Raw genomic sequence first — 6,515 nt, forward strand, 5'->3', positions numbered from 1 at the left:
TCCTCCTCCTCCTCCATAGAGAGGGGAGGCCGCAGCCGCGACCTCTTCCTCCTCCTCCATAGAGAGGGGAGGCCGCAGCCGCGACCTCCTCCTCCTCCTCCTTCATAGAGAGGGGAGGCCGCAGCCGCGACCTCCTCCTCCTCCTTCATAGAGAGGGTAGGCCGCAGCCGCGACCTCCTCCTCCTCCTCCTTCATAGAGAGGGGAGGCCGCAGCCGCGACCTCCTCCTCCTCCTCCTTCATAGAGAGGGGAGGCCGCAGCCGCGACCTCCTCCTCCTCCTCCTTCATAGAGAGGGGAGGCCGCAGCCGCGACCTCCTCCTCCTTCATAGAGAGGGGAGGCCGCAGACGCGACCTCCTCCTCCTCCTCCTTCATAGAGAGGGGAGGCCGCAGACGCGACCTCCTCCTCCTCCTCCTTCATAGAGAGGGGAGGCCGCAGCCGCGACCTCCTCCTCCTTCATAGAGAGGGGAGGCCGCAGCCGCGACCTCCTCCTCCTTCATAGAGAGGGGAGGCCGCAGCCGCGACCTCCTCCTCCTTCATAGAGAGGGGAGGCCGCAGCCGCGACCTCCTCCTCCTCCTTCATAGAGAGGGGAGGCCGCAGCCGCGACCTCCTCCTCCTTCATAGAGAGGGGAGGCCGCAGCCGCGACCTCCTCCTCCTTCATAGAGAGGGGAGGCCGCAGCCGCGACCTCCTCCTTCATAGAGAGGGGGGGCCGCAGCCGCGACCTCCTCCTCCTCCTCCTTCTTCATGGAGAGGGGAGGCCGCAGCCGCGTCCTCCTCCTCCTCCTCCTCCATAGAGAGGGCAGGCCGCAGCCGCGACCTCCTCCTCCTCCTCCATAGAGAGGGCAGGCCGCAGCCGCGACCTCCTCCTCCTTCTCCATAGAGAGGGCAGGCCGCAGCCGCGACCTCCTCCTCCTCCTCCATAGAGAGGGCAGGCCGCAGCCGCGACCTCCTCCTCCTCCTCCATAGAGAGGGCAGGCCGCAGCCGCGACCTCCTCCTCCTCCTCCATAGAGAGGGGAGGCCGCAGCCGCGACCTCCTCCTCCTCCTCCATAGAGAGGGGAGGCCGCAGCCGCGACCTCCTCCTCCATAGAGAGGGGAGGCCGCAGCCGCGACCTCCTCCTCCTCCTCCTCCATAGAGAGGGGAGGCCGTAGGCCGCGACCTCCTCCTCCCTCCTCCATAGAGAGGGGAGGCCGCAGCCGCGACCTCCTCCTCCTCCTCCTCCTCCATAGAGAGGGGAGGCCGCAGCCGCGACCTCCTCCATAGAGAGGGGAGGCCGCAGCCGCGACCTCCTCCTCCTCCATAGAGAGGGGAGGCCGCAGCCGCGACCTCCTCCTCCTCCATAAAGAGGGGAGGCCACAGCCGCGACCTCCTCCTCCATAGAGAGGGGAGGCCGCAGCCGCGACCTCCTCCTCCATAGAGAGGGGAGGCCGCAGCCGCGACCTCCTCCTCCTCCATAGAGAGGGGAGGCCGCAGCCGCGACCTCCTCCTCCTCCATAGAGAGGGGAGGCCGCAACCGTGACCTCCTCCTCCATAGAGAGGGGATGCCGCAGCCGCGACCTCCTCCTCCATAGAGAGGGGATGCCGCAGCCGCGACCTCCTCCTCCATAGAGAGGGGATGCCGCAGCCGCGACCTCCTCCTCCTCCTCCATAGAGAGGGGAGGCCGCGACCTCCTCCTCCTCCTCCATAGAGAGGGGAGGCCGCAGCCGCGACCTCCTCCTCCTCCTCTATAGAGAGTGGAGGCCGCGACCTCCTCCTCCTCCTCCATAGAGAGGGGAGGCCGCAGCCGTGACCTCCTCCTCCTCCATAGAGAGGGGTGGCCGCAGCCGCGACCTCCTCCTCCTCCTTCATAGAGAGGGGAGGCCGCAGCCGTGACCTCCTCCTCCTCCTCCTCCTCCATAGAGAGGGGAGGCCGCAGCCGCGACCTCCTCCTCCATAGAGAGGGGAGGCCGCAGCCGCGACCTCCTCCTCCTCCATAGAGAGGGGAGGCCGCAGCCGCGACCTCCTCCTCCTCCATAGAGAGGGGAGGCCGCAACCGTGACCTCCTCCTCCATAGAGAGGGGATGCCGCAGCCGCGACCTCCTCCTCCATAGAGAGGGGATGCCGCAGCCGCGACCTCCTCCTCCATAGAGAGGGGATGCCGCAGCCGCGACCTCCTCCTCCTCCTCCATAGAGAGGGGAGGCCGCGACCTCCTCCTCCTCCTCCATAGAGAGGGGAGGCCGCAGCCGCGACCTCCTCCTCCTCCTCTATAGAGAGTGGAGGCCGCGACCTCCTCCTCCTCCTCCATAGAGAGGGGAGGCCGCAGCCGTGACCTCCTCCTCCTCCATAGAGAGGGGAGGCCGCAGCCGCGACCTCCTCCTCCTCCTTCATAGAGAGGGGAGGCCGCAGCCGTGACCTCCTCCTCCTCCTCCTCCTCCATAGAGAGGGGAGGCCACAGCCGTGACCTCCTCCTCCTCTTCCTCCATAGAGAGGGGAGGCCGCACCCGCGACCTCCTCCTCCTTCGCCATAGAGAGGGGAGGCCGCACCCGCGACCTCCTCCTCCTCCTCCTCCATAGAGAGGGGAGGCCGCACCAGCGACCTCCTCCTCCTCCTCCTCCATAGAGAGGGGAGGCCGCACCAGCGACCTCCTCCTCCTCCTCCTCCATAGAGAGGGGAGGCCGCAGCCGCGACCTCCTCCTCCTCCTCCATAGAGAGGGGAGGCCGCAGCCGCGACCTCCTCCTCCTCCTCCATAGAGAAGGGAGGCCGCAGCCGCGACCTCCTCCTCCTCCTCCATAGAGAGGGGAGGCCGCAGCCGCGACCTCCTCCTCCTCCTCCATAGAGAGGGGAGGCCGCAGCCGCGACCTCCTCCTCCATAGAGAGGGGAGGCCGCAGCCACGACCTCCTCCTCCTCCTCCATAGAGAGGGGAGGCCGCAGCCGCGACCTCCTCCTCCTCCTCCTCCTCCTCCTCCTCCATAGAGAGCGGAGGCCGCAGCCGCGACCTCCTCCTCCTCCTCCTCCATAGAGAGCGGAGGCCGCAGCCGCGACCTCCTCCTCCTCCTCCTCCTCCAGAGAGAGCGGAGGCCGCAGCCGCGACCTCCTCCTCCTCCTCCTCCTCCTCCATAGAGAGCGGAGGCCGCAGCCGCGACCTCCTCCTCCTCCTCCTCCTCCTCCATAGAGAGCGGAGGCCGCAGCCTCGACCTCCTCCTCCTCCTCCTCCATAGAGAGGGGAGGCCGCAGCCGCGACCTCCTCCTCCTCCTCCTCCATAGAGAGGGGAGGCCGCAGCCGCGACCTCCTCCTCCTCCTCCATAGAAAGGGGAGGCCGCAGCCGCGACCTCCTCCTCCTCCTCCTCCATAGAGAGGGGAGGCCGCAGCCGCGACCTCCTCCTCCTCCTCCTCCATAGAGAGGGGAGGCCGCAGCCGCGACCTCCTCCTCCTCCTCCATAGAGAGCGGAGGCCGCAGCCGCGACCTCCTCCTCCTCCTCCTCCTCCTCCATAGAGAGCGGAGGCCGCAGCCGCGACCTCCTCCTCCTCCTCCTCCATAGAGAGCGGAGGCCGCAGCCGCGACCTCCTCCTCCTCCTCCTCCTCCATAGAGAGCGGAGGCCGCAGCCGCGACCTCCTCCTCCTCCTCCTCCTCCATAGAGAGGGGAGGCCGCAGCCGCGACCTCCTCCTCCTCCTCCTCCATAGAGAGGGGAGGCCGCAGCCGCGACCTCCTCCTCCTCCTCCATAGAAAGGGGAGGCCGCAGCCGCGACCTCCTCCTCCTCCTCCATAGAGAGGGGAGGCCGCAGCCGCGACCTCCTCCTCCTCCTCCTTCTCCATAGAGAGCGGAGGCCGCAGCCACGACCTCCTCCTCCTCCTCCATAGAGAGGGGAGGCCGCAGCCACGACCTCCTCCTCCTCCTCCATAGAGAGGGGAGGCCACAGTCGCGACCTCCTCCTCCTCCTCCTCCTCCATAGAGAGGGGAGGCCGCAGCCGCGACCTCCTCCTCCTCCTCCTCCTCCTCCTCCATAGAGAGGGGAGGCCGCAGCCGCGACCTCCTCCTCCTCCTCCATAGAAAGGGGAGGCCGCAGCCGCGACCTCCTCCTCCTCCTCCTCCTCCACAGAGAGGGGAGACCGCAGCCGCGACCTCCTCCTCCTCCTCCATAGAAAGGGGAGGCCGCAGCCGCGACCTCCTCCTCCTCCTCCATAGAGAGGGGAGGCCGCAGCCGCGACCTCCTCCTCCTCCTCCATAGAAAGGGGAGGCCGCAGCCGCGACCTCCTCCTCCTCCTCCTCCTCCATAGAGAGGGGAGGCCGCAGCCGCGACCTCCTCCTCCTCCATAGAGAGGGGAGGCCGCAGCCGCGACCTCCTCCTCCTCCATAGAGAGGGGAGGCCGCAGCCGCGACCTCCTCCTCCTCCTCTATAGAGAGTGGAGGCCGCAACCTCCTCCTCCTCCTCCATAGAGAGGGGAGGCCGCAGCCGCGACCTCCTCCTCCTCCTCCTCTATAGAGAGGGGAGGCCACAGCCGCGACCTCCTCCTCCTCCATAGAGAGGGGAGGCCGCAGCCGCGACCTCCTCCCCTCCTCCTCCTCCTCCTCCATAGAGAGGGGAGGCCGCAGCCGCGACCTCCTCCCCTCCTCCTCCTCCTCCTCCATAGAGAGGGGAGGCCGCAACCGCGACCTCCTCCTCCTCCTCCTCCTCCATAGAGAGGGGAGGCCGCAGCCGCGACCTCCTTCACCTCCATAGAGAGGGGAGGCCGCAGCCGCGACCTCCTCCTCCTCCTCCTCCATAGAGAGGGGAGGTCGCAGCCGCGACCTCCTCCTCCTCCTCCTCCATAGAGAGGGGAGGCCGCAGCCGCGACCTCCTCCTCCTCCATAGAGAGGGGAGGCCGCAGCCGCGACCTCCTCCTCCTCCTCCTCCTCCATAGAGAGGGGAGGCCGCAGCCGCGACCTCCTCCTCCTCCTCCTCCTCCTCCATAGAGAGGGGAGGCCGCAGCCGCGACCTCCTCCTCCTCCTCCATAGAGAGGGGAGGCCGCAGCCGCGACCTCCTCCTCCTCCATAGAGAGGGGAGGCCGCAGCCGCGACCTCCTCCTCCTCCTCCATAGAGAGGGGAGGCCGCAGCCGCGACCTCCTTCTCCTCCTCCATAGAGAGGGGAGGCCGAAGCCGCGACCTCCTCCTCCTCCTCCTCCGTAGAGAGGGGAGGCCGCAGCCGCGACCTCCTCCTCCTCCTCCGTAGAGAGGGGAGGCCGCAGCCCCGACCTCCTCCTCCTCCTCCGTAGAGAGGGGAGGCCGCAGCCCCGACCTCCTCCTCCTCCTCCGTAGAGAGGGGAGGCCGCAGCCGCGACCTCCTCCTCCTCCTCCTCCGTAGAGAGGGGAGGCCGCAGCCGCGACCTCCTCCTCCTCCTCCTCCGTAGAGAGGGGAGGCCGCAGCCGCGACCTCCTCCTCCGTAGAGAGGGGAGGCCGCAGCCGCGACCTCCTCCTCCTCCTCCGTAGAGAGGGGAGGCCGCAGCCGCGACCTCCTCCTCCTTCATAGAGAGGGGAGACCGCAGCCGAGACCTCCTCCTCCTCCTCCGTAGAGAGGGGAGGCCGCAGCCGCGACCTCCTCCTCCTCCGTAGAGAGGGGAGGCCGCAGCCGCGACCTCCTCCTCCTCCTCCGTAGAGAGGGGAGGCCGCAGCCGCGACCTCCTCCTCCGTAGAGAGGGGAGGCCGCAGCCGCGACCTCCTCCTCCGTAGAGAGGGGAGGCCGCAGCCGCGACCTCCTCCTCCTCCTCCGTAGAGAGGGGAGGTCGCAGCCGCGACCTCCTCCTCCTCCTCCTCCTCCTCCGTAGAGAGGGGAGGCCGCAGCCGCAAACTCCTCCTCCTCCATAGAGAGGGGAGGCCGCAGCCGCGACCTCCTCCTCAATAGAGAGGGGAGGCCGCAGCCGCGACCTCCTCCTCCTCCTCCACCTCCTCCATAGAGAGGGGAGGCCGCAGCCGCGACCTCCTCCTCCTCCTCCATAGAGAGGGGAGGCCGCAGCCGCGACCTCCTCCTCCTCCTCCTCCTCCACCTCCATAGAGAGGGGAGGCCGCAGCCGCGACCTCCTCCTCCTCCTCCTCCTCCACCTCCATAGAGAGGGGAGGCCTCAGCCGCGACCTCCTCCTCCTTCTCCTCCTCCATAGAGAGGGGAGGCCGCAGCCGCGACCTCCTCCTCCTCCATAGAGAGGGGAGGCCGCAGCCGCGACCTCCTCCTCCTCCATAGAGAGGGGAGGCCGCAGCCGCGACCTCCTCCTCCTCCATAGAGAGGGGAGGCCGCTGCCGCGACCTCCTCCTCCTCCTCCTCCTCCATAGAGAGGGGAGGCCGCAGCCGCGACCTCCTCCTCCTCCATAGAGAGGGGAGGCCGCAGCCGCGACCTCCTCCTCCTCCTCCTCCACCTCCATAGAGAGGGGAGGCCTCAGCCGCGACCTCCTCCTCCTTCTCCTCCTCCATAGAGAGGGGAGGCCGCAGCCGCGACCTCCTCCTCCATAGAGAGGGGAGGCCGCAGCCGCGACCTCCTCCTCCTCCATAGAGAGG

The sequence above is a fragment of the Lithobates pipiens genome, unplaced genomic scaffold (genome assembly GCF_037356315.1).
Source record: "Lithobates pipiens isolate NorthernLeopardFrog02 unplaced genomic scaffold, aLitPip1_a1.2 Scaffold_22, whole genome shotgun sequence".
Classification (NCBI taxonomy): domain Eukaryota; kingdom Metazoa; phylum Chordata; class Amphibia; order Anura; family Ranidae; genus Lithobates; species Lithobates pipiens.